The 26,528-nt window shown below is 62.3% G+C and overlaps 1 protein-coding gene across 2 annotated transcripts in view; it reads left to right on the top strand.

Moving 5' to 3' along the window:
* MAD1L1 (mitotic arrest deficient 1 like 1) overlaps positions 1-26,528 on the top strand; it is a 233,017-nt gene that overhangs the window by 58,450 nt on the left and 148,039 nt on the right. The window contains exon 1 of one of the 2 annotated variants that reach the window (XM_043915439.1): positions 815-901. The exons of the other annotated variant lie outside the window; for it this stretch is intronic. The gene's annotated coding sequence lies outside the window, so the exon portion shown is untranslated. Of the gene's footprint in view, positions 1-814; positions 902-26,528 lie in introns of those variants that run through there. 2 annotated transcript variants of the gene reach the window in all.

Here is a 26,528-nt window from a genome sequence, read left to right on the forward strand (position 1 = left end):
GCCTCTCTCCACGTGGAGACCTCAGGCGGCACGGACTGGGACGTCCCAGCTGGACTTCTTGTGGCTGGTGGGGCTCACAGGACATGTCCTTTGCCATCGCCCAGCCTCTGGAACTGTTTGAATGACAACTTCTTCCAGCGCCTGTGTTCTTTGCCCCACACTGGTGCACACTCAGGACTCCGGGCAGTTGCCAGAGGCAGGTTCCTCCAGAGCCCAGAGGCAGGCCTGGCCGCAGGGCCAGGTCACACTTCCAGGCCAGATTACCTGACCCTGTGGGCCAAGGGGTATTGATTGGCCCCATTGGCTGAAGGCAGAGGGGACCCCTGGGCACCACCTCCCTTGGACCGCAGGCCCAGGGCGTGGGGGAGGGGAAGCTGTCCTGCGTGCAGCCCTGGCGGAGGGCAGCGGGGCTGTGACCGCAGCAGAGGGAGGTGGCGGTCCTCAGCCAGGCTCAGCCAGCGGACAGGTGGCTCAGGGGTCCTTAATCTACTTTTGACGGTTCTGTTAGAGAACAGATCTGGGGTCAGTGCCCTCCAGTAAGAGAATACCATCTGGCAAAGACCACTGCGGTTGAAGAGGTGCCTGGGTCGCCTCCACCCTGGGGAAGCAGACAGAGTCGTCTTTACTGGCTCCCTCCAAAATGCATTAGAATTTAGGTTTCCACAAACACTGGGATGAAAGCAGAAGTGAGGAATCCTTGAAGGCTGTTTGCTGTTGCATGAGGAGACGCTGACGAGATCCCGTGGTTGGTCCCTCCTGACTCTGGGTGCTTCGGAACTTCCGCTTCCTTGTCTCACTGAAAGGGACGTGGGGAGGCCCGCCGGGGAGAGCAGAGGCTCCCTTGTGGCAGGGACCCGTGCAGACGGTCACCGCCTCGATCAGCTGTCTGTGGAGGTAGAAGGTGGGGTCCTCGGGCCTGAGGCTCGGGTTTTCTGCGCCCCTTGACTTCCATGCAGGAGGGGTCACAGCCTCTTTCTGATGCTGCTCTCAAAAAGTTTCCTGACACTTTGTGTGAACTTCGGGAGCCCTGAGCCGGAGAACTTCCTACTCAGCCGCGAGGCCCCGCTGGCACTGGCTTGTTTCGGAGAACAAGCCCAGGAAAGCGCACGCTGATCCTCAGCGTGCAGGGCGGTACCTCATTCCCCGGTGCCCCAGGCAGTCTTGGCGCCGTCTCCTGCCTCACTTGGCAAACCTCTGCAGGCCGGTCCTCGGCTCTCAGCGGCTGCAGAACCCCCTCCCCTCGCCCGGGGGAGGCGGGACAGAGATCGGGGGGAGCGTGTGGAGGAGGGCGCTCTCTCAGCATGCGGGCGTTTGTCATGTTCCTGCACCTGAAACTCAAGGATCCCAGCCATTAAATGTCTGAGAAGCCTTCCCCAGTTGTGGTGTTTCCTGGAAGGGGGTTGTCCTGTCTCAGACCAGAGCTGGTTTTGCCGTGTGTCAGAGTGGCAGGGGTGTGTCTCGGGCCCTCAGCAGCAGGGCTGGTTTTGCCCTGTGTCAGAGTGGCAGGGGTGTGTCTCGGGCCCTCAGCATCAGGGCTGGTTTTGCCGTGTGTCAGAGTGGCAGGGGTGTGTCTCGGGCCCTCAGCAGCAGGGCTGGTTTTGCCCTGTGTCAGAGTGGCAGGGGTGTGTCTCGGGCCCTCAGCATCAGGGCTGGTTTTGCCGTGTGTCAGAGTGGCAGGGGTGTGTCTCAGGCCCTCAGCAGCAGGGCTGGTTTTGCCCTGTGTCAGAGTGGCAGGGGTGTGTCTCGGGCCCTCAGCAGCAGGGCTGGTTTTGCCCTGTGTCAGAGTGGCAGGGGTGTGTCTCAGGCCCTCAGCAGCAGGGCTGGTTTTGCCCTGTGTCAGAGTGGCAGGGGTGTGTCTCGGGCCCTCAGCAGCGGAGCTGGTTCGTCTTCCAGCTGTTGTTGTTCCCGACGGTCAGTGTGGGAGGCTGCCTGGCTCAGGGTTGCTTCCCACCTGATTCCTGGTGACATTTAGAACTGGGGCGGCCTCACGAGGCTGTCTGGAGTGCAGGATGCTACCATGTGCCCGGATAGAGTAAGACTCTGGGGTCCAGGAATAGCCCTTAATGAGAGAGGACGGGGCCTCCCCAGAGCTCTTACACTTGCTGGGCTCACTCAGTGGTGGCGGCTGCTGTCTACGTGGGCAGAGTTTTCTTTATCCTATGGTGGATAGAGAGGCTGATTTCTTGTCAAATATTTCCATCTTTCAACCAAGTAAGAAACTAGAGGCTTTCGTGCCAAGATTTAGGAACAAGTCAAGGATGTCCAATTTAACTTCATACTGGAAGTCCTAGCTAATGCAGTAAGACTAGAAATAGGAAATAAAATGTGCACAGTGGGAGGAAGGATGAAATAAAACTATTTGCAGATGATATGATTGTTTATATAGAAATCCCAGAGACTCAAGCAAAAATCTCTTAGAACTAATAAGCAATTATAACAAGGTTGCAGGCCATAGGTTAATCTATTTAAGTCAATGAACATTTAGTGTGAAATTTAAAACATTATGTCACTTACATTAGCATCAAAACACAGAAACCAAACAAAATTTTTGTGCAAAGATCTAACAAGGAGAATTATACACGTCTGATGAGAGACATCAAAGATCTGAGTATATGCAGAGGCGTTCCATGTTCATGGACAGGAAGACTCGATCTGTCATCTTCTCAGTGCTTCTCAGCATGGTATGTGTACTGAGTACAGTCCTAATCAAAACGTGGGCAAACTGATTCTAAGTTTGTGTGCAGAGCAAGAGCCTGGGAAGACCCAATGCAATATCGAAGGAGAAGAACAAGGTTGAAGGACTGGCCTTCCTAGCCTTCAAGACGGCGGAAGCCAGGGCAGCACAGTGCTGTGGAGGAGCAGCCAGCCGCCTCTGGGTCAGTGAGGCCTGGAGCGTCCCTGGAGGAGGGCCGCTGTGCTTCGGTGCGAGAGCAAAGGTGCTGGGGCCGCCGCACGTCCACACGCTGCACGGGCACGTGGATCCAGACGCAGACCTCTCGCTCTCACACAGATTAGCTCAAAACGCACTGCAGACCTAAGTGTGACACGCAGAACCAGGACTGTCCTGCAGGGTGGAGGAGTGGGTGTCGCTGAATCTCAGCCGGGCTGTGGCTTTGCAAAAGCAGCGTCAGAGCCACAGTCTGTGAAAGAAAAGGTTGGTGAGCGGGACCTCATTAAAACCATGAATTCAGCTCCATGAAAGATGCTGTTCAGAGAATGAAAAGACAAACACAGAGTGGGGGAAAGCACAGCCGACCCTTGAGCAGTGCGGGAGTTAACCCTGTGTAGTCTGCGTCCCACAGTTCAGCCAGCCACAGACCACATAGGACTGCGGTTCTTACTGCTGAGAACACCCATGTGTAAGTGCAACTGTGCCGTTCAAACCTGCGTTGTTCACGGGTCACCTGTATCTGCAAAACCTATGTGTGATAAAGGACTGGCAACCAAAATATAAAAAGAACTCTTAAAATCCAAAAGTAAAAGCCAACCCAGTTAAAAAATGAGCAAAAGATCCGAACAGACACTTCACTAAAGAAGATAAACAGAGGCAAATAAGCATATGAGAGGTTCCTACGTTGGGTCATCAGGGAAAGGCCAGTTAAAACAACACAAGACACCAGCACACACCTGTTAGAATGGACAAAGACGACACCCAGCACTTTGAGGCTCTGGGGCAACGGAAGCTTCATCGCCCCCGGGGGTGAGCGTGGTGGTTTCTTACAAAAGTGGACGTGCTCACCTGCAATCTAGTACTCAGGGTGCCCGGTGTTTACCTAGGACATGTGAAAACTTAGGTCCACATAAAAACCTGCACGCAGGTGTTTCTGTCACCTTTGTTGATAAATACCAAAACGTAGGCGCAACCAAGATGTCCTTCAGCAAGTGAATGGGTAACCTAATACATCCAAAGATTAGGGAGAACTGAGCTATCAGGTCATGAAAAGACGTGGAGGAACCGTAAATGCATATAAGTGAAGAAGCCAAAGGAAGAGGCACGTAGTGCCCGAGTCCAAGCACATGGCGATTGGAGAAGGCAGAACTGGAGACGCAGGAGGAGTGGTTACCGGGGGCTGGGGGACGGAGGGCTGGAGAAGTCTTTGGCGCAGTGAAACTACTCTGCATGACCCAGGAGTGGGGGCTGCGTAACATCGTGCATTTCTCTGAACCTGTTGGATGTGCAGCCCCAGAGATGAACCCTAATGTGACACAGAGTATGTCAGTTCATTGTTGTAACCAACGCCCTGAAGCAGGATGTTAGGGGAGACTGGGTCAGGGGCTGTAAAGCGAACACTGCTTTAAAAATAATGCCTCTCAATTTACAACAAACCAAGAGAGATGGGCCTAGAGAAAGAGCTGTCCTGGCGGTCAGGGTCTTGAGGCAAGTGCGGATAGTTTGTCCAGCTTCCCTGGCGACCTGGCGACATGAGGAGAGGCTCCCCTGAGTCGGGAGGCGTGGGCTCCGGCTCAGCCTGGCGCCGTGGGCAGCTGTTCCAGGTGGAGCGTCGGGTGCAGGTGGCGAGGCTCCTCAGGCCCGTGCCGGCGGGGGTGTCGGACCTGGGTGACTACCAGCTACTGTCTCCGTGGATGCAGACCCGCTGGGCCAGGACGGAGGGGTGGGCAGGGCTGTCCCGCCTAGCTGTGCTTCCGGCCTGGTGTGCTGTCACCCTGGGACCCGGGGCGGGGGTCTGGGGTCACAGTAGAGAGAGGCTGGGATGAGGGTTGGGGCGGGGACACCCCTGAGCTGCTCTGCCTTCGCCCAGACCAAAACCCAGGGTCCTGCCGGTGCCATCAGGGTGTTCCAGGCCCCCTTTGTGAGCGTGAGCCGGGAGACCCCAGCGGGGCCGCCCACAGCTGAGCAGGGCCCTCTGGAACCGGGCTCAGCAGGGAGGGAGAAACGGAACTTTGAATTTCAAATCGGGTTAAATTCCTTTCAATTTAAAATCTTGACTGTTCCTTCTCTGTTCCTGTTGGAGAGCCAAGGATATTTAGCATTCTCTCATTTCTATGCTCTGCTAATTTTATTGTCTTTCCATATTTTCTTGCCATAAATGTAACAGATTTTATTATGTATAAACCATTTTTAATATAGCCTCTCATAAAGCCGGAGGAACGAGGGGGATTATGCCTTGGCAGCCCTCAGAACGTACGCTTGTCCTTCCATTTTTAAGCCTGCAGGTCAGGCCTCCATGGAGCCTTCCTGACATGCCCCTTGCCCGGCCTTCCAAGTGGGGGCGCGGAAGGACAAGGTCCTTACCTGGGTGCCGCCCACACGTGGAGACTGGCTTCTTCATTGCAGATGCCCCGGGGCGGGGCTCGGGTGTCTCTCAGCTCTGTCTGCGCGGTCGCCCGCCCCTCCCCTCCCGCGTGAGGCTGGAAGAGGACTCTGGCTTGGAGCTGCCCGGGTCTCCAGCTGTCTCGGCCCAGGACTCGGGGTGCCCAGGAGGGTGTCCTGGGCCCCTGAGGGTGGTGCCCGGTCTGAGGGGGTGCCATCCAGGAAAGCTGCCCTGGAGGGGGTGTTCTGGAGCAATTTTGTGATCTGTTTAAATATCCATGACCTTTTGGGTAATTACTCCGTAATGTGTCTTATTATTAATTGTAAAATACCTTCACGAATGAGTTTCCAGCAAGTTAGGCCTGTCCTCTGAGATTGAGCTGCATCTCACACGCGACTGGTCCTCGAGGCACCTGCAGCTCCCGAGGCCTCGGCCCTCCCGGCCGTGTGCCACCCTCTCTGTGGCGGCCTGGGCTCGGCAGGCAGGGGGGCACGGGGGGCAGCAGGGCCTGTGCCGCCCAGCGTGTGGAGCGCCTGGTGCCGCTGCGCCCCAGGAGAGGGTCAGGGGAGGGCTGGGCCCGCCGTGCCGGGAGCGAGCCTGGCAGGACGAGAGGCTGCACCCGCGTCTCCCAGGGAGCCTCCTGCCTCGCCGCTCACCCGCTCTCAGAGACGCCGCTGCGTGTGCCTGCCGGCGGGGACCAGCTCCTCCTCCCCTGGACGGCCCATCCGCACGCAGAGGCTCACTTCTTCATTGCGGGTGCCCTGGGGCGGGGCGCCTCAGCCCTGTCCGCGCCGTCGCCCTCGGTGATGGGCGGACTGCAGACAGCCTGCGTGGCCCTTGGGAGGCTGTCACGGTGGAGGGAGGTCACTACGGGGTGGCGGTGTCCTGGGCCCCCGTGGCCTGCTCTTCCGTCAGAAGCCCTGGGCGCAGCCTCATGGGGAAGGGGTGTGTTCTCTGCTGGCCCGGGCCCCGGAGGTCGAGCCCGAGGCACTGGCACGCTGTGGGCCCCTTGTGCCCGCCTCTCTGCTCGTGTGACCTTGGTGGCTGCAGACAGGGCCATGGGGAGGCAACCGAGGAGCTCCATTGCTTCTCCCATTGTGAGCCGCGGGTCCTGTGGTCGGCCGTGCGGTCTCCTCTTGTCCCGGGGGAGCGTGTCTGCCCATCCGTCCATGTGCAGGTGGGACCTCTGGAGGTGTGGGGTGACTGTCTGCTTTTCTCCCCGCCGGTGGCGGGCGGGAACAGCCGGGGTTTCCTGTAACTTGACCTTGAGAAACCAGATTTCATGGTGGGGAGGGGTGTTACCAGACAGGAGTGGGTCTCGACAGGCGCCCTCCGGCACCCCCCAGACACAGGGCACACTCCTGCCGATCAAGCCCTGAAGCTTTCCGCCCCTGGGGAAACTCTGCAGACCCTGAGGGCAGGCCCGTCCCGCTCCTGTCCAGCCCCGTGCGTGTGTCCTTGCCCTCGCCACCTGGCCGGGCTGGGGTCCCTGCCGCTGCTGCTTCTGAGAGTCCTGCAGGCCTGCCCTGGGGCTGCTGCCCTCTGGCCTGTTCTTCTCAGCTCTCGCGCGGAGTTCCCTCTGGCTCTGGGCCTGGCAAGACGGTCAGAATGCTGCCCGCCTTGGGTCCCCACTGGCCCCGCGGGGCCTCTCCTGTCTGTGTCCCTGGAGCCAGCAGGGGTGGCAGCTGTTGCCTTTGCTCTGCGGGTGGGTCAGTTCCCGCAGCGCTTTTCCCTCCCCGCGGCCCCAGACGCCCTTCGGAGCTGGCCACGAGAGGGTGGTGTGCCGCCCCCGCTGGCCACCGGGGCTTCCTCCCGCCCCCCGGGGACTTGCGTCCGTGGGGAGAGAAGTGGGGAGCAGGGGCAGGCAGAGCAGCTGCGGCCGCGGTGGACGGTCCTCGCTCTCCCAGCCCGCAGAACGAGGTGGCCCTCGGGCGAAGGGGTGCTCCTGGAGGAGCAGTGCTTGGGCCACTCCCAAGCTCCGGGGCGCGGGGGCGCAATGCCTGCAGGCAGCCCAACTGGCGGCCCGGGGCCTTCATTAGAGTGACTGCCGGGGCCCCTGTGGGCCACTGACCTGGGATGGCGGAGGCTCGAGGCCAAGCCCTCGGCCTCCCTGTGATGGAGGTTAACTGTGTCTGCTGTCTACAGCGAGCCCCACGTCACACGCCACCCGAGAGGCCGCCCGCCTGTGCTAAGGACTCTTGATTAAACAGCTCCCGTCAGAGAGGTCATCCAGAGCTGCTCCTGACTGTCACTCTCTCAAAACGGCTGCTCGAGTTTCGGCTTCAAGAGTCCTCCTGAGGAGCGACTGTTCTGTAAGAGCCGAGTATCCAGGACCCGGCCAGCGGCCGGCAGCCTCTCCCTCGCACCCCGGCTCTGGCCTGGCCCTCGGGCTGCCCAGCCGCGGAGCCGCGGCGCTCAGGTGGAGCGGTGAGGGGAGACGGCAGACCTTCTGCTGCAGTGGGTGTGGAGCCAGTGGGTGACATGTGCCATTTGGGCCCAGAGACCTGAAGCCGTCCGTCTGGGACCAGAGAACTGTGGAGAGTATGTGCAGAGCGGAGTCATCATCTGGCTTCAGGAAACCTAATTGATTTGGAAACAGTCTGGAGGACGCTTCAGCAGCGCCTGGAGCTCTCTGTGGAGAGGAGTCAGTTCTTTGGTCCAAACCAGATACTGAATTTATTGTGAATTGAAGTAGCCTCAGTACACTCTTATAGCTAATGAATATGATTAAAAATACATTGTATTTGTTGGGTGCCCTTGTGAGTCAGGAACTTGACAGGTGTTGCTGTGATGGCCCCAGCAGTGCCAGGACCTGGACCCGTCCATCCTCAGGCTTCGGGGGAGGCAGAGAGCTGAGGCCGAGGCCAGTGCTGGGAGATGCAGGGCAGAGCTGAGGCCGCCTATCCCCCCGTCCTGCTGCCCCAGACGATGCTCTCAGGCCAGCGAGTCCCCGAGGACGGTGGGGCTGGTGGGCACCCAGCACCCTTCAGTCCTTGCTGTCCCCACTGGGCATTTTTCTGGGTCCAGCTCCGAGGGAATTAGTCCCCGAGAGCCAGGGTTGTTGTCCAGGCGTCTCCGTGGAGTGCTGTGGGCTTGGCAGCCGGGCGCCTCTCCCAGCCGCCCGCGTCCTCCTGAGCGGGCCCGCTCCACCTGCGCACCCCGGCCCTGCCTCCCTGCTCTGCTGCATGAGGGGCGTGCATGCACACTCAGTCACATCCAACTCTGGTGACCCCATGGGCTTTAGCCCCCCAGCTGCTTCTGTCCATGGGATTATCCAGGCAGTAACACTGATGTGGGTTGTCATTTCCTAGTTCACAATGATGCCCTCCTGTCCGGGAGACCCTGAAGCCGGGGTTCAGAGTCCTGGCCGCTATCGTGTGCACGCCTCCCTGGACACGTGGCCTTTGGGTTGCTGTTGAGGCCCACAGCGCTCCTCACGCGGGCCGCGTTACTGCAGAGCGTCTGCTTCCATCCGCTGTTCATTCAAGACGCCCTGTTAGAGGTACGGTAGCACCGTTTATCAGCTGATGTGCCTGACCTTGTGGAACTGGGGTTATCTATGTTGAGGTCTGTGGTTTCTAATGAAGGCCCCCCTGCCGAAGGCGGGCAGTGCAGTTATTGCTCCACCTGGCAGGGCACAGTGGTGTCTCTGCGCTAATCTCTGCCCCTTGGGCTGTCACTACCTCCTCGGTGAAGCGACTCCCTGAAGCCAGGCTTTAAGAGCTGAGACTGGTCGCAGCAGGCGGTCCTCAGAAGCCCTCCTGGCCCTTCTCGCGCTGGGTATTCGGAGGAGAAGGTGCCTGGTGCGGCCGTGCGCTGGGCGCCTTGACGGGTCCACGGGCCCCTGGTGCGGCAATGGCTCCGTGCTGCCCCTAGCCCTGCCTTCCCCCTGTTCCCGACCAGCCTCGGGACCCCTGCTGCCCCCAGACCTGCCCGGGCCCCGCCTGTGTATCCTCCACCCTGCCATGTGTTTGTGAGTGCCTGAGTCTCCATGTTTTTCAAAAGTGAGATTTGAAACTGCCTGTTTCTTGATCCTCTTTTGTGTCTAGTCTTTTGAATATTTGGATCAGTGAACTGGGAGCCCATGAGTTGTTTTTAGCAGGAACTTTGGGTCAGTTGTTGATGTTCATTCGTTAACTCTGAACTTTTTCTTCAGAAAAAAGGAGCCCCTTTTCTCAGTCTCCAGAGCTTGCTCAAATTCATGTCCATTGAGTCGGTGATGCCATTCAACCTTCTCATCCTCTGTCGTCCCCTTCTTCTCCTGCCTTCAGTCTTTCCCAGCATCAGGGCCTTTTCCAGTGAGTCAGTTCTTCCCATCAGGTGGCCAAAGTATTGGATCTTCAGCTTCAGCATCGGTCCTTCCAATGAATATTCAGGGTTGTTTTCTTTTAGGAAGGACTGCTTGGATCTCCTTGCTGTCCAAAGGACTCTCAAGAGTCTTCTCCAGCACCACAATTTGAAAGCATCAATTCTTTGGCACTCAAGTCTTCAGCTCCAATACTTTGGCCACCTGATGCCAAGAGCCAGCTCATTGGAAAGACCCTGATGCTGGGAAAGATTGAGGGCAGGAGGAGAAGGGAACGACAGAGGATGAGACGGTTGGATGGGTTCACTGACTCAATGGACATGAATTAGAGCAAACTCCAGGAGATAGTGAAGGACAGGAAAGCCTGGCGTGCTGCAGTCCATGGGGTCACAGAGAGTCGGACATAACTGAGTGACTGAATAGCAAAAGTCTTTCTTATGGTCCTGCTCCCACACCTGTATATGACCACTGGAAGAACCAGACGGACCTTTGACTAGACGGACGTTTAATGTACTTGCTTTTCAATATGCTGTCTAGGTTGGTCATTGCTTTTCCTTCAAGGAGCAAGCGTCTTTTAATTTCATGGCTGCAGTCACCATCTGCAGTGATTTGGGGGCCCAAAAAAATAAAGTCTCTCACTGACTCCACTGTCTCCCCATCTATTCGCCATGAAGTGATGGGACCGGATGCCATGATCTTAGTTTTTTGAATGCTCAGTTTTAAGCCAACTTTTTCACTCTCCTCTTTCACTTTCATCAAGAGGCTCTTTGAGACAGGCAAGGTGGTCTGGTATTTCCGTCTCTTTGAGAATTTTCCAGTTTGTTGTGATCCACACAGTCAAAGGCTTTAGCGTAGTCACTGAAGCTGAAGCAGGTTTTTCTGGAATGCCCTTGCTTTTTCTCTGAGGCCCTTCTTCTCGTCCACTCTCACTTTAATCATCTCACTGCATCTCTGCAGCTCCAGGGGCCTGTGTGGAGGTGCTGAACCCCACCTCACAGACGAGAGGCCGAGGCGGTAACTTGGCCGCAGTCCACACAGAAGTCCAGTGGAGCTGCCTGGGTCTCCTCTGCCAGGTCACCCTCTGTCCCCAGGCCGGAGCAGTGCTAGGCAGGAAGCAGCTCGGGAGCCTCATCCCTCATTACCTGCCTGCAGGACCACCCGTATCAGCAAGGGGAGAGGGGCAGCGGCCGGGGCTAATCGGCTGCTTCCAGAAGCTGGATGCGCGCTTGCTTTTCAATAGGTGCTCTGAGCTGGCTTTTCAGGTCGTCTGTTTTATTGAGATTTTAAGGCTGGACAGATGTCAGGACTGTCTCTTGATATGATCGCCCGGAAGATCCTGGGAACCATTGGATAGAAACTGGGGCAGACGCCCAAGCCGGTGCTCCGACAGCACCTGGACCTCCCGTTGCTCTGCCTGCCTCCTGAGGAAGCTTCTCTCCCGCCGGGGTGAGCGGCTGGCCGTCAGTCCCCGGCTCCTGTGTGGGAGCTGCCGAGCCCCGTAGCTGTCTTCTCCCAGTTAGGAACCCCGTACCCTGGAGGGGTTTGTCAGCAGCTCAGTCAGCCGGACCCGCCCCTGGCTCCCTTGGGTGGGTGAGAGCTCATAAATATGCAGAGGATGTTTTAGACTCTGTGTCAGAAATCTTGTCCTGAAGATACAGGGCCTCTCAGCTGCCTTGAGGAAGGCCCTGCCAGCAGATGGACCCCTGGTGCCAGTGGCTGGGTGGCCGCAGGGTGGCCGGACAGGCTGTGGTTGACTCACCCCCTGGGGGTTAGGAGGGGGGCCGCGCCCAGGCCGCCTGCAGCGTCCGCTGGTCCTCAGGGCCCTGGGTCTTGCCTGGGCTCTGGGGCAGCCGTGCGTGGTGACCTGGGAGCGGCCCCAGCTCCTTCCGAGGCGTCACTGCTCCCGTTCCGCTTGCCTGGGCCCAGATCTGCAGCGTCTGCGTCCGGGCAGCGTGGACCTCCGGCTGCACCCGGTGGTGTCTCTGTTTCCAGTTCAGACAGGGTGGCCGGGCTGGCTGCAGGCTGCACCCCAGGGCCCCCTGGCTCTCAGAGCCGGAGCTGAGCTGCACCGCCCCCCTCCCGGAGTTGTGAGCACGGCTCCTGGCTGGCTGTGACGGTCCATGCCTTAATGGGGGGCCAGGCAAGGCTGTGCTGGCTCTCTTTAAGAAACGTAAAAGCTTTGCCAGAGAAGCAGGGTGCTGACTAGTTGTTGGCTTATTTATTCGTCTCTGGGCGTGAACGGTAAACAGCTCTGCCTCTTGGCTCAGCGGGAACAGATGGGCGCCTTTGCCTGATTGATTCCTTACCTGCGGGGCTGCACGGCTGGGGGGAGACGGTCGATTTGGCGCCTCCTGCCAAACCTGCTCTGAAATGGGCTTAATTGCCTCCAGCCCCGCTCTCTAGCACCGAGTGTTCCCATAAATCTTGGTTGGAGATGTCGCTCTGCTCAGGCTGCTGGTACCCTGGGACTGAAGTCTCTCCCCAGGGTGTGTCCTTGAGGCAGCGAGGCTCCTGCCAGCCTAGGAGACCCCAGGATGGACAGGGGCTTCGGTTGCGGGGGGAGGAGGCCCCGCTGTCGCTGACCCAGCGAACGCGGGGACGGCTCCCCTGCTCGCGGTCGGGAGGCTGCTGCTGGCCTCAGCCACAGACAGAGTGGGCTGACAGCGGCCCTGGGGTCCCCGCGTCCCCTGCTCTCAGGGTCCCCCGCTGGCCGGGTTCCTGCTGGTGCCCGGAGCCTCTGTGGGGCGGTTACTGATTTCATCCCAGCCCTCAGGCCGCGCCGCCCCTGCTTCCCTGGGGTTGCTGCCCACATGCGAGGATGTGAGTCCTGGCGTCCGCTGTGTTTCCTGTGCTTCCCCTGTGCCCGGGGTGGGGCGGATGCGTCCCATGAGAGCTGGGGGGAGCCCCGAGGCCCGGTTCCCCGTCAGGGAGGAGAGCTGGAGGCATGCTGTGCAGGGACCTTCCCCGGGCCAGCCTGTGCTTCACTGGTCTGGGTCTGGAGCCGGTGCAGCTGAGTGAGAGGCCTGGCCCGCCCTGCCCTTTAACAGCCCTGACCGTCAGGGACCCCGTCTGTGCAGGGGGGACTCACGAAGCCCATTCTGGCCAGCCAGGGCCCCCCCGGCTCCAGGACGGGTGCTGCTCCCTGGCCCCCTGGGCGGCGCCCCTGTCAGGAGCGCCTGCCTGCAGCTGCCCGTCAGCACCGCCCTGGCACGGCCGCCCTCGCCGCTGGCCCCCGTGACGCCCCCGGGCTGGGTGTGTGCACCCAGCCAGACCCTGCCTGTGCGGCTGCACTCATCTGTGAGCGCGTCCTGACACCAAGGAGGCCGCCCCTGGGCTGAGCTCAGCCGCGCTCTCGGGCAGGCCCCTGGGCCGGAGCTGTGCCAGCCTGGGGGCGTGTCCACGTCCGCCCCGGGGCCTCGCAGGGCGGCCTCTCTGGGCCCCGACACTGCGGGGTGGCTTTGAGCCCGAGCTCCTCCTCTCTCCCCTCCACATGCTCGCCTCTCCTCGCGTGTGCTCCTGTTTACAGACCCATCTTGCAATGGTGAACCAAAATAATTATAATGTTTTATGTGTTAAAAAATCCCTTCTCTTTGTGTGTTGGGGAAACAAAGCGATGTAAGACACAGCTCTTGGTGTTAAGGCAGCTTCTGAGAACTGTCCTTGTCAGAGGCTCAGAGAGCTTCCGCCTCGTGGAGGAGGACTTGGCACCCCAGGGTCCCCCGGGCCTCAGACAGGCTCAGCTGGGGAGGGCGGCCCCGAGGCTGGGGGGGGCGGTGAGGGTTCCTAAAGCGGGAGATGGGGCGGGGTGTGATGTGACTGGGCCTCTGCTTCATTACAAGGTGTGTCACCTGGTGTGATGTTTAGGATGGGTCGTTGGGGCGGGCGCAGCCAGTGGGGAGGAGTGGTCGTTGTCTGGAAGGAAGTGGGTCTGGGGTGGGCAGCGGGCAGAGAGCAGGGGAGGAGGCCGGGAGGGTGCAGACGCGGGGCGTCCCTGCACGTGTGGCGCACCGAGTCTGAGGCCCCAGGAGGGGCCCGCGGGGGAATGGGGTGATCTGGGCTGGCCGCGGGCCCAGGCAGGCAGAGCGACCCGGGCTCCTCCCTGGGCGTCGGCTGTGGTGCTGGTGCTGCTGGGAGGGGCGTGGCGTGGCGGCGGCGCCGGGGACGCCCTGTTCCTGGGCAGCGGGCTCAGGGCAGCCCTGGCAGGGCCCAGGGTCGTGACCGGGGGCCCCTTGGGGGGTTGTCTTCCAGCTTGGCCCCAGCTGAAGTGCAGGTGGGCCGTCCTGGCTGCCCGCGGCTCCGCCCGGTAGGAGGGGTGGGTGGAGGCGGGCGTCATTCCCCCACAGAGGAGTGGGGAGGGCGGGTGTGCAGAGGGAGGTGGCGGGCCATGGAACCCCAGGCAGAAGGGCACCGCCGGTGGTCCAGCCTCTGTAAAGCCCTGCCTGGCTGAGTGTCCCATGCCCGTGGCTCTCCCGCTGACCCTGGGCCCTGCGTGGTTCATAGAGCAGCACGGCAGGCTGGGGGCACTTCCCAGGGGCCCGTCGCCAAGGGGAGCCCTCGATGAGAGGAGTCTGGAGTCCCCACCAAGGACTCCCCGCCCCAGTCTGCACAGAGGACACAGGAGGAGAGGAAGCGTGCACCAAGGAGATGCTCTCGTTGCTAAAAATAAGCTGCGGTCCCCACAGCGGCAGAACGCCAGACGGTCCATCTGCAGGCTCCCTGTAACCTGTGGAGTTGCCGCCGGCTTGGAGGCATGTGAGGCCAGCGACAGCGCTTCTCCGGGGGCGGGCTGTCCACCGGTCCATCTCTGGGGGGCGGGGGGACAGGAGTGACGGCGTGCACACCCTGAACCGCCCAGCCAGGCCTCCTGGGCGCCAGGGGCCCGGGCAGGGCCTGGGGAGTCGCCTGCCACCGCTTGGCTCCAGGTCGCAGGCGGTGACCATGTCTCTGGTGCCGGCTGGGAGAAGGCCCCATCGGGAGCACTGAGGGGTGTGTGCCGTCCCCAAGCCCTCCCCGCCGATGCCCCGTGCACACTCAGGTGTGTTCATGTGTGTGCACGCGCGACGCGCCCGTCGTGTTCGGGCTGAGGGTCCTTGGTGCACACCGAGGGGGCGGTGTCTATGTGCAGGTCAGACTGGGGCCGGTGCTCAGGCCAGCCTGTGGGCGGCCATCTCCGCCCCCCAGGGCTGGGTGGCTAGCAGCACAGGCCTGACGAGGGTGTGCCCGGGGCCCTCGGGCACGGTGGGCGGCCTCAGGGACACTCTGCAGCCTGCCCGAGCTCCGCGCGCTGCGCAGCCGCAGCACGGCCTGCAGAAACGCGACCAGCCAGCGAGGAGGCCTCTTCCCTTTACACTTCCCTGGGATCTTGCCGGTTTTCCAAGCCAGGATCCCACGTTGTGTTAGCGCGCTGCGTCTCCTGGGTTTCTAACATCAGGGGCGGCTTGTCCTTCTCTGGTTTTTCATGACCTTGGCTCTTCTGAAGCGCCCTGGCCAGGTGTTGGTAGGACGTCCCGAGACCAGGGTGTGAGTTTTTTCATCACCGTCAGGTTGAGGTGTGAAACCGCAGAAGTGGTGCTGTGACTTCTCAGGCGAGGCGTCGGGTGCGTGGTGTCGGCATGTCAGACGTGGGTGCTGCCGGCCTTGGTCACCGGCTCCCCCAGTGAAGGCCGGGTGCCCCCTTCTGACTGACAAATGTCCTGGGGCGCCTCCCGCGGCCGTGCGGGTACCCCGTGTCCTCCCGCTTCACCCGCTCCTCTGCAGCCTGCATCGCCGTGGCGGTTTCCCAGCTCCCGCATTTCTTCTGCGTTTGTCCCTTGGGCTTCTCAGAGGAGGACTTGTCCCTTCCCCCGTCTGTTTGGTCGGTGGTTTGTGTTGGAGTGGACGTGTGTGCTGACCTGATTTGCTCAGGTGATTTGTGCCTTAGGCTGGGGGAGTCTTTGGAACTGGCTCTCACGCGCTTCTTCTTTGCCGCTGTTCTGCGTTGAGCACGTTCCTCTCTCTGAACGCGTGTTTTTCCTGCCCGTCACAGAGCCGCCCACTTTCCCAGGGAGCCCGTCTCCTGCTGGGACGGTCCTAACCTCCTGTGGGTCCTAACCTCCTATAGATCGTCCATGCTGTGCTCCCACCCCCGTGCCTGCTTGTTCAGCCCGTGGACACGGGCTCTGCACGGCCGCCCGCCGGGGCTGTGCCGACCGGGGTGCGTCTGTCCACGGCCCCCGTCAGCGCGCTGCCCCCCAGGCCGCCGCCCGTCCCCCCCACTGCCCCTGGACTCGTCTCTGGACGGAGGCCCCACAGCAGGGGTGGACTCCCGCCGCCCCGCTCTGCGCGGCCTCCCAGGCCTGTGTGGGGCCCTCCCGTCGGCTGGCCCTGCCCGCTCTCCTCGCCCCCAGCCTGCTGGTCTCCCTCAGGTCTCTGCACTGGACGGACACGCTGCGCTCAGGGGTCGCTCCTGCACCGGAGCACCCGCCTCTCTGAGGGCCTGGTGCTGAGGGCTGTCCTTCCCTGGGTGACGGGTGGGGTTGAGGTTGGAAGTGGACCGTGTGCGGAGGACAGGGGCAGCGGGGTCCTGACAGCTGCCCGTCTTGACCGGGCTCGACGTCTCACTAACTGTCCTGACCACGGGCAAGGGATAGGCCTGCCCGACCTGTCCTTGTCTTTAGCGGGGTCACCCCTCCCGCCTCCAGTCAGGCCGAGACAGGGAGGGTGGCACCCAGGGGGCAAGGGCCCCTGCAGGGGGCCCAGCGAGGGCCACCGGCAGGGTCGGTGCCCGAGGAAGCTGGAGAGCAACGGGCTGCCCGGGACTCGGCTGGCTGGACAGCCCCCGCCTCCCAGCACTGTCGCCCCCGCCTGTCCAGGCCGGCCACACTCAAGGCCTCCTCTTAAGTGGAGCTCAGGGCTCCCCCACGTCCTCCTGGAAACCGGCAGAGCAGCTGCAAAGCCAGGCTGAGCCGTCGGGACGCGGAGGCCACTCGGCAGGGCGGCCGTGTGCTGTGTTCATAAGCTGTTCTCTCAGCATCAGAAGGGACGTGGTGACCCTGCAGAGTCCGTCCTGGCCTTTCATGGGGTCACCAGCACGTCTGAAGCCATGTGCGAGGCAAGGTTAGGGCAAGGGCCCTTCCCTCCCCGCCCACCAGTGCCCACAGGGCTGGGAGACCACAGGAGGCCTGGGGAAACCCTCAGCGCAGAGACGGCCTGGGGCCCTGGGCGGCGCCACCCTAGCTCCCAGGAAGCCTCCACCTCTGCGCCCTGCGACACCCCGTCCCCAGCGACCCTGCGGGGCACTCGGTGCTCTGGGGCCGCCCACTGGCCAGCGTGGCCTTCTCCCTACTGCCTCCCTGAGGAGGCTGCAGGCTCGGGGTCTCAGCCCCTCACCCAGAGCCAACGCCCCCAGGGAGGATTCCGAGAGCCCCCAGCAGTTCCATTGGACCAGGCTGGGGTGTCACAGAAGTGGGGTCCCCGAAGATCTGAGTCCGGCTGTCCCTGGGGTCACCTGGGATGCCTGTCCATGGCAGCATCTGCTGGCGGCTCGGTCAGGAGCTCCCTTTCTTCAGGATGGACGCAGGTCACGGCAGGTGGGCCAGTCACACGGGGGGTCCTGTCCCACCCTGAGCCGCAGGACGAGCTGGCAGTGCGCGGCTAGGACGGCAGGGCTGTGTCTGGCCCGTGACCAGGGGCAGTGCAGCGCCACGCGCCACGCATCCGGCTCGCTGGCTGCAGGAGAACCCGGGGCCCGGGCCGCAGGTCAGCGCTGGGCCAGCTGCTGAGACCCCTGGGCGGGCCTCGTGGTCAGCGCGGCCCCTGACGGCCTCCGCACACCCAGCCCCAGGAGGTGCGCCTGCTGGCGCTGGGCCTGTGCTCCCTGGGTGCCTCAGGTCACCACTGACGCTGCCCCGTGTCCTCCACGAGGCCCTCCACGAGCTGGCTGGCACCGAGGGCTCACACAGAGGCTCGGGGTGGGGGGGGCACTGCCCAGGGTAGGGGCCTGGCCCTCCATGGGGGCTGCTGAGGGCAGTGAAGCCAAGGCCGCCGCGGGTGGAAGCTGCCTGCCGGTGCCTCCCAGCGGTGGAGCACATGGCCAGGCGGGAGCTCAGAGCCGAGCCTGCAGGTGGGCGGGCGGCAGAGCCGGGTGGGGTGGGGGCCACCGTGCCCTGGAGAGGGGCCCCACCCCAGCCCCCAGCCAGCTGGCCTCAGTCTTCGCCCTGTGGACCCCTCCCCAGACCCGCCCCAGGACCCAGGCCCGCGTGCACCAGGCCCCTGACCCCGAGAGGAGTCACTCCAAGCCCGTGGCTCTGTGCTGGGGTCCGAGCCCCAGCTGGGCAAGCAACCCCAGCCCCCAGCCCGGCCCCAGCAGTCCGCTGCTGTCAGGGAGGCGTCCGCTGCCCGGGTCCTCCGGCAGTGTGCCTGCCCCGCCCCCACACGGCACTATAGCCGTGGACGCCCGGGGCCTGTGCTTGTTGGAGGCATGATAGAGGGCAGTGGTGCCCTGACGCAGCGCACGTGGGCTCTGCAAGCGGGGCTGGGGCCCCTCCAGCCCTGGAGACCTCCCAGGCCCCCCGCGCCTCCCGCCGCCTGGCGCCCCTCCGTCCCCCCTTCCCCTCCCAGGCACCACTAGGATCTGTGGAGAGCCGGATCCCCGCAAGCTGTCCTGGGGCCAGGCCGGGTACAGTCAGGAGGCAGGCGGCCACTAGCCCCTGCTCACACCAGGGCACTGCCCTCCGCCTCCAGAACTGCCGCCTGACTCTGGGCCCCGGCCCGGCCTCTGGGCACTGCGGGCAGCCCGCCCGGAGCCCCCTCCTCCAAGTGCAGCAGGGGAGGCACCTTGGGCCTCCACTCACCCCCAGGCCCCTGGCCCTGAGTCACCTTCTCAGCGGGCGCCCAGCCTGAGCGCAACCGCGCCCGAGGTGGCTGGACAGCCGCCACCGGGGCAGCAGGCCCTGCTCCCACCAGCAGAGGGCGCTGCGCAGGGTCCCGGGTCCACCCCAACTCACCTGCTGCATAGGGCATGTCTCCTCCAAGCGGGCGGTGTCTGGGACCCTGGCTTCCGACTCCAGACCACCAGGAGCAAAGCCAGCGTCCTGCCTGCCCACCTTGGGGGGAAGGGTCGTTCCGCCCCTAGCGCCTGAGGGAACCAGGCCTAGGGGCCAGAGGGCAGTGGCTTGGACAGCCCCCCTTCGTGTGTGTGTGTTTGTGTGTGTGTGTGTGTGTCTGTACACGTACACACACACTGGGTAAACTTGCCCACCCACTGATCAGAACCACGGCTCTCCACGCTGGCCCGTCTGGCTGCTGAGATGGCCTGGCATTTGCAGCACCACAGCCTGAACCCCGAGGTCCGTGGCCACCACCCGCACCCCCCTGGGCACCCTCCTGCCTCTCCTGTTGGTGGAGCCCCGTTTTCCATGAATCTGCACATGGCCCCCCCCCAGCCCAGGTCCTGGGGGCTGCCCGCTGCTCTTGGAGCGGAAGTGCTGCAGGCTGCTAGTCAGGGCCCCACCGCTGGCCAGGTCAGCCAGGGCCCCAGGGAGACCACAGCCCACTCCTCTCTGCTTCTGCCGGCCAACTGCCGTGTCCACCCGGGCCCCCTGTGGGCCGCCAGCTCCCTCCCCTGCTGGGCTCTGGCCACACACGGAGGACGGAACGCGGCTTCAGACGGTCACGGCGCTCCACGGCCAGCCCCGAGTGCTCCAGGAGCATAGTGAGAGCGCGCTTTGGGGCCACGACCCTGGCCAGGACCCCTGCCCCGAGAAACTGGACCCTCCAAGGCCCCGCTCCACCCGTGGACTCGGGCAGTGGGCTTGGCAGGGCCGGTGTAGGCCTTGAGGCGCAAGCCCTGCACCCAGGGCGTGTTGCTCATTCACATCTCCAAAGTCCGTGGTCTCCCCGGTGGGAGCCCAGAGGCCAAGGGTCAGCACCAGAGCCCCGCTGTTGGCACATGAGGAAACACTGACACGGGCTGGGACTGAGCCCCTCGGGGCAAAGGCGCCAGGCAGCCCCCCTCAGCAGGCCTGCCACCCCCACCCGCTGGCCCTGCTGGCCACAGCTCGTGCCAGTGACGGGGAGCCGGTGTCCCGCCCACCTGGGCTGACCCCTAGTGCAGCGGCCCTGAGCCGTCCAGGGCTGAGGAGTCCTCCCGACGGAAGGTCTGTGCCGCCCCTGCGCGTGCAGAGACGCCCCAACATGTGACCAAAGGCCAGGAAATGGGGACCAGAACTCGAGGGTGCCCCTGGCGTCCCGGCCCCTCGGCTGCCCCCAGGGGTGACGGGGCTCCTGGAGAGGAGCGTAGCTGGACTTCCCCAGGGGCGGCCAGTGAGCAGCAGTGGGGGAAGGATGGGGCCCAGCCCGCCCTGGGGGGCAGCCCCTCACCACGCCTCACACGGTTGGGGCCATGCTCGTCTATGAGGACTGAACACCCCCTTCCACCTGAATTCAGCCAGAGCGGGGCAGTGAGCGGGGCCTGTAGCTGTGCGGGCGGGGGGGGGGGGCGGGGGGCTGCATCCGACCCCTCTGCTCAGGCCTGGGTGCTCGGCCCGCTCCTGCCTGAACTCCTGGGTCCTGCCCGCCGCCCCGCCCAGCGCTGCACAGGCCCAGGGCGGAGGCTCCCAGCTGCTGGCAGCTGAGGCCCCACCAGGCCGCCTGCTTCTCGGGGACCCTGGTGTGTGTTCTTCCACCTTGACGCTGATCGAGGGACCTCACCACTGAACCTCATCTTCGTCGCTGTTCAGTCTCGGGAGTTAGTCCGTACTCCTCACAGAGAGCTGCATGTCAGACGACGACAGTCTCCCCCTCCCCACCCTGCCTGCCTCGCCCCAGGTCCCCTGAAGGGCCCGCTCATCCTGCGCACAGAGCCCAGAGCCCGAGTCAGAGCTACGCCCCCACCCCACGTCCTCAGCATCCTTCCCCATGGCAGAGCAGAGCCAGGGCAAGCCCTCCAGTCGACACCACTCTCTCACCAGCTGCCCCTGTCTTCAGGACTGAGTCCCACCCTGGCTCGCCCTGAGCTCCCCATGCAGGGCTGGGCGTCCCTGTGTCCTCTCCGTGTTCAGGGGCAGCTCAGGGGCCCTCGGGCTCAGCACGCTGACACCTCGCCCGTGTGGGCAGCTGCAGAGGTCAGGGCAGGGCAGGCGCCAGCACTGACCCGGGTCCTCCACTCGCCCCTCCCTGTCCTGCCGTCGATCTTGGGTGCATTGCTCTTCAGGGACTGAGGCAGCCGGGTGAGGACCCTGGACGTGCTCAGCGTGCGCCAGGTGCCCTGCCCCGCTGGTTCTCCCCCTGCAGCCTCAGCTGAGAAGAGTGCTCGCCACGCCCACCCGCCAGGCTGCCCACGAGCCACCGGCCCCCTCGGCACCTCCTCCCAGCAGCACGGCCGCCCCACACGCCTCCCAGCTGCCGGGCCGGCCCCTCCCCAGCCCGCGTCCTTTGGGCCGCGTGCCGGGCTGGCCGGTAGCGGGAAGGTGCAGGGAGACACCACTGCCTGAGCCGCTCTGCCTCCCTTGTCCCCCGGGGCGGCGGTCCAGCGCCCTGCCCAGCCTCGGGTGGGCTGCCATCCCCGAGTCCAGTCTCTGAGAAGCCCGGCCCGGGCGGAAGTACGCACGGCTGGAGCCCCCAGCCCTGGCCCACCGCCCGCCCCCTCTCGCGAGCCTCCCCGCCGGCCGTGCCCTGGCCACGAGGAGACAGGCGGGCCCGCTCGGGCGCCGCTCAGAGGCCGCGGGCTCTGTGTTGGCTGACACAGCACGAGTGTGGGTGTGTCTGGGCACTTGATAGTCTGAAGCTGTGAGTCCTTTGACGTGGTGAATTTCACTTGGGGCAGAAGAAACACAAGCCCAGAACCACTGTCTGCACCCAGGGCGGAGAGGTGCTGCGTCTGCCGTGTGGATGCCTGACCTCAGGGGAGTCACCAGGGTCAGCGAGGTTCAGAGCGAATTGCCCGTGGTGTGGAAGCGGAAGTAAATTCTTCCCCGGGTCCTGTTAACAGAAGCAGCCTGTCACAGGAGGGGGTGAGCCCTGACTCACGCAGCCCCCGTGGTCCACTTGATGTGGAGGTCTGGGACGTCGGGATGTGGGCGACGGGAACGGGCCAGTCTCCGGTGCTGTAGGCCTGTCACTATCCCACCGGAAAGGGCAATAGAGGCACTGTCAGGGAACCGCGGAGGGCAGGCTTTGGAATTGGATGAACTGCACAGTCAGCCAGTGGAAGCCTTTGACAAAACACTTTGCTCTGACCCACAGAAATCCCTGTTGCTTTAAATGGCCTGAGTGGACCCTCAGCCTGGGAAGGTGTGGCCTTGTGACCCCTTCTGCCCTTCCGCCCATGGGCTTCGGCAGCGTTGGGCCTGATCTCGGCTCCCACTTGTCCCCTCTGTCACGGCCCTGCCCATGCACCGTGAAACAGCAGGGTGGTCATTGTTGCTAACTGCAGGACTTCTTGTGTGTGTTCAGAAAGGACCCAAATGGATTCAAAGGAATAATTAGCGTATCCTCTAAGATATGAATCTTAATTCCTAAATTACATATTTAGCAGATGGTCCAAAATAGCACTTGTAATGGCAACATTCAATTAGTTTAAAAAATGTATATTATTGCAAACACGATCCATGGGTTTTATTTAGAGGTTTCTAAATATAGCATCATAAAAACATAGAAGTGTTCCCAACTGTTTAGCCCGGCACTGCCGCAGTGAGCTCTGGACTCCTGTGTTAGCTGGGAGGTACACGCAGAGAAGACCCGCGTGGCTCCTGGGTGTGGGGACGGCAGAGACGCTGTCAGGCTGTGCCCAGGGCCCATCGCCCCCTGCCTCTCGAGGCTGGGAGTTCTGCCACGCGCATTTCTGAGCGTCCTCGCTGGGCTTGGGCCTGAAGGCACGCTTCGTTCTTGCTGCGTGCGTGCTCATGAAACCATTTTTTGTGCCTGATTCTGGGTTTGTCTCCAGTGGCCCTGTGGGCAGCTCAGCTCAGGCATCACCCATGTGAACGGAGGGGGAAGCAGGTGCGGGGAGGTTGTGCCTCTGTCGTCCTAGGGCCAGTTCAGGAACAGAGGCGGTATGTCCTGCCTCCACGGGTTCTCTCACGGTGGCCTGTGCGGCCGTGGGGGCCCCAGAGCCGGTCCTGTCCCCGTGGGACCCGGGCAGTAGCACTGCATGCGGGGTTCTCAGCCGAGGGGCGGGCGTGGGGAGGGGGCCGCCTGCCTGGCTGGCCCTCGTGGTCCTGCATCGTTGTGTGCGTGGCTGTGAACACACACATGGTCCTGGAGACCATGCGGGCCGCTCCTGGCTGCGGCTCCTGCCTGCGTCTCTGCCTGAGGAGGAAGCCTTGAGGCTGAGCAGTGGCCCTGTGGGGCTGCCCGCCTCATTTCCACTCTGCACCGAAGACAGTTTCTCCACAACTCCGGAGGGAGGGAGGAGCCAGAGCAGCCCCCACCCCCCACGACCCTGGGACCCCGTGAAAGGCAGGCCTTCCTGGCGAGCAAGTGTTTACTGAGGCAGGCTTTGTTCAGACCCTTTCGGGGCTCTGTATGTTTCCACAAAGAGCTTTTTAAACCTAAACACAGATGTTCATTTGAAAATGAAAAATCAAATTAAGCGGAACCAGCCTTTGAAAGTTAATGCCCTATAGCAAGTAAAACAAAGGGAGAAAAACAGTGTGTTGTAAATTTCACTTAAATAACTTTATTTTAAATAAAGTTTTAAACTAAAAAAGTGTCATTTGCAAGCCGCTCATCTTCCTCTCTGTCCTCCAATGGAACATCTGTGCTTATTCTGACGCGATGAATGACATGAATTGAACTGACGCTGCTGGAGTGCTCTTTATACCATAATTGCACCTCGCTCATTCCTGAGACACAATGCAGGCATGAAACGCCAATTAAGCCTCGATGTTAATGAGACGGTGCCTGAATAGTAGGTTATAGCGGACACAACCCAACCCCCCCCCACCTCCCCGGAACTGGTGTGGTATAACTCCCCAGTTTCTTCTGTTTTAATAGAAGTGTTAAACATAATGAAAATCTCCATCTTTCTCTTTAATTTCAAAATGATCCATTTTGGGGTTTTTCGGTCAGCAAATTTTAAAATAGTTTTTTTCTGAGCACCTGCTTGGGCACGGTGCCCCGCCTGTGGCAGGTGAGTCAGACAGGGCCTCCTGGAGGGGTGTGCGCTGTGGGGCCGGGTGGGTGCGGCCCAGAGACAGCAAGGCCAGGCCTCCCCACCCCAGCACACTGGCTCCAGGTCTTCACCCAGCCCTGTTTCCTTACGCCTGCCAGCTGTTCCCTGCAGGCGACTGGGATGGACTTGTCGGGTTGAGAGCTTGGGGGCAGAATGCTGGGTGGTTCTAGCAGGGTCGGTGCCTCAGTGTCCTCACCTGTCCAGCGGGGACAGCGGCACCTTCTCTGGTGGTTTGAGTGTGAGGAAACGAGACCCGGAATGTTGGTGCCCTTCCCGACGTTGAAATCCTGAAGTCTTGTGAAATCGTGTTCTTTTGACCTAAGTCAGATCCCAGGTGAACTCTTAACTTCATCCTGAGGATGAGGGTTGTTTGGTTTTCCGCCGCCTTAAACACATTTATCCGGTGACGGGGCGTCCTTCCTGCGCCCTGGGCCAATGTCCAGCGAGGTGGGCCCGGCGCCTGCCCTCGGGCCTGCCGTCATGCCGGGAGGAGCGGAGCGGTGGCGGGACAGGCTCTGCTCGTGGACAGTGCAAGGGGAGGGGCCCGCGGGCGCCCAGGAGGGCCTCGGAGCAGCAGGTGGAAGCCCTTGCAAAGTGGGGCGGCAGACCCCGCGAGCTGGGCCGGTGGGTGAGAGAGCGGCTGGCTTAAGGCCCTGAGTCGGAGGCTGGGGGAGGCTGCAGGGTCCATGCGTGCTGCCAGCCAGAGTGAAGGTGGGGTTGTCGGTGACCGTGGTCGCCACGTAAGGATGAAAGGAGCAGGGCAGTGTGGTTCACCTGCGCGTTCAGAGGGTGCTCCTGGAGGACGAAGCGTGGCCACGGTTCCTGCAAGGGGCTGCGTGTGGGGGTAGTGTCTCAGTGTGTGGAGGAGGGGCTGAGTGTGTGGGAGGGGTTGAGCGTGGAGGGGAGGGGCTGAGTGTGTGTGGGAGGGGATGGGTGTGGGGGGCTGCGTGTGGGGGAGGGGCTGACTGAGTGTGGGGGGAGGGGTGTGTGGGCGGGGCTGAGTGGGGGCGGGGATGCGTCTGGGGGAGGGGCTGAGTGGGGGCGGGACTGCGTCTGGGGGCGTGGCTGCATCTGGGGGAGGGGCTGAGTGGGGCGGGGCTGCGTGGGGGCGGGGTTGACTATAGGGTGGGAGGGGCTGAGTGTGGGGGAGGGGTGCAGCTTGCTGAGTGATGGGGCCTGGGAGGCTCTGAAGGGCCCGCCCCTCCTGGCGGCTGCTTCTCAGCCCTCCAGCTGTCCTGGCCCCGCCTTCTCTGCTGTGGCCTAGCCACGGCGCCCGCCGTGCAGGGGGGTCTCCCGGCAGTGGGAGCCCCCTGCAGGAGTGAAGAGGAGGTTGCCAGGCTTTGGGCGTGTGGTCCGTGCGTGGCGTGGCCGTGTTCACCTCCTGGGAGCTCCCTGTGGGATCCCCGCGAGAACTCGCCTCCCTCCCCACCGGCGCTCACCTGATGAAAGTGGGGGACCGGGCAGATTCATCCCGGGTCCCCCGGGGTTATCCGGGGTCATATGAGCGAGTCTCCATGGGACCCTGCAATGGGGGAGCGCCGCAGCGGTCTCTCCTGATGTTTGGGGGTTGACTCAGTCTGCGACCGAATCGGAGCCTGTCCGGGTCTGTGCTGGCAGCGTGGGAAGGTTGCCAAGGCACAGTCAGAGGGCCGCTCGTTCTCATCCAGCTCCGAATGAAGTCCTGGGGCTGCAGGCAGGCGCTTCCCGCTCCCTGACCCGGTGGCAGGCCACCGGTCAGGTGTCTCTGAGTGTGCCCGGACACCAGCTCAGAGGGCTGGGACCCAGGAGGTGGACGGGGTTCTCCTTCCACGGCAAAAACAGCGTGTGCTTCCGCAGCGCTTAAACTAGGTCTGAGCAGAACGCTTGGCAGGTGATCCGGGGGCCCGTGTTCTTAAGGGTTAAAGGCAGGTGTGTGAAGATGTGAGCACAGTGCCAGAGAGGCGAGCCTGCCGCGTGGGGCGGGGTGGGGCAAGGGAACGGGTGTTTTCTGGGGACCAGTTGTAGGGCTTGTAGGTGGGGAGGCTTGGGGTGGTCTTGCACCCACCTTGGACATTGATCTGGCTGGGACGTGAGCTGCTGGCCGCTGGGGAGCTGAGGGCAGGACCCCCCAGGTCGGGCAGGGATCCCAGGAGAGGCAGGACTCTGTCCTCAGGGGGACAGGCTGTGTCTGTTTCAGTGTTTGCAGGAAGAGTCCTCAGCTGCTGGGGCTTGGGGGGGCTTGTGATCTTGTGGCATACACCACAGCAGGAAGGGGTGGTGAGAGGCCCGGGTCGGGGCTGGGATGGTGGTTTACCTCCCGGCCAGGTCGGACTCTCCTGTGCTGGGGCATCATGGTGGGACACAGCAGCTCCAGCTTCCCCAGAATGGGCTTTGGGGCATCAGAATGAGGCAGTTGGTTTTCAGGTTAAGAATTTCAATTCAGTCACTCAGTCATGTCCGACTGTTTGCGACCCCATGGACTGCAGCAGGCCAGGCCTCCCTGTCCATCACCGACTCTGGAGTTTACTCAAACTCATGTCCATCCAGTCGGTGATGACATCAAACCATCTCATCCTCTGTTGTCCCCTTCTCCTCCTGCCCTCAATCTTTCCCAGCATTAGGGTCTTTTCCAGTGAGTCAGTTCTTTGCATCAGGTGGCCAAAGTATTGGAGTTTCAGCTTCAACATCAGTCTTTCCAATGGATATTCAGGACTGATATCCTTTAGGATGGACTGGTTGGATCTCCTTGCAGTCCAAGGGACTCTCAAGAGTCTTCTCCAACACTACAGTTCAAAAGCATCAATTCTTTGGTGCTCAA

The sequence above is a fragment of the Cervus elaphus genome, chromosome 10 (genome assembly GCF_910594005.1).
Source record: "Cervus elaphus chromosome 10, mCerEla1.1, whole genome shotgun sequence".
In the NCBI taxonomy this organism is placed as follows: Eukaryota; Metazoa; Chordata; class Mammalia; order Artiodactyla; family Cervidae; genus Cervus; species Cervus elaphus.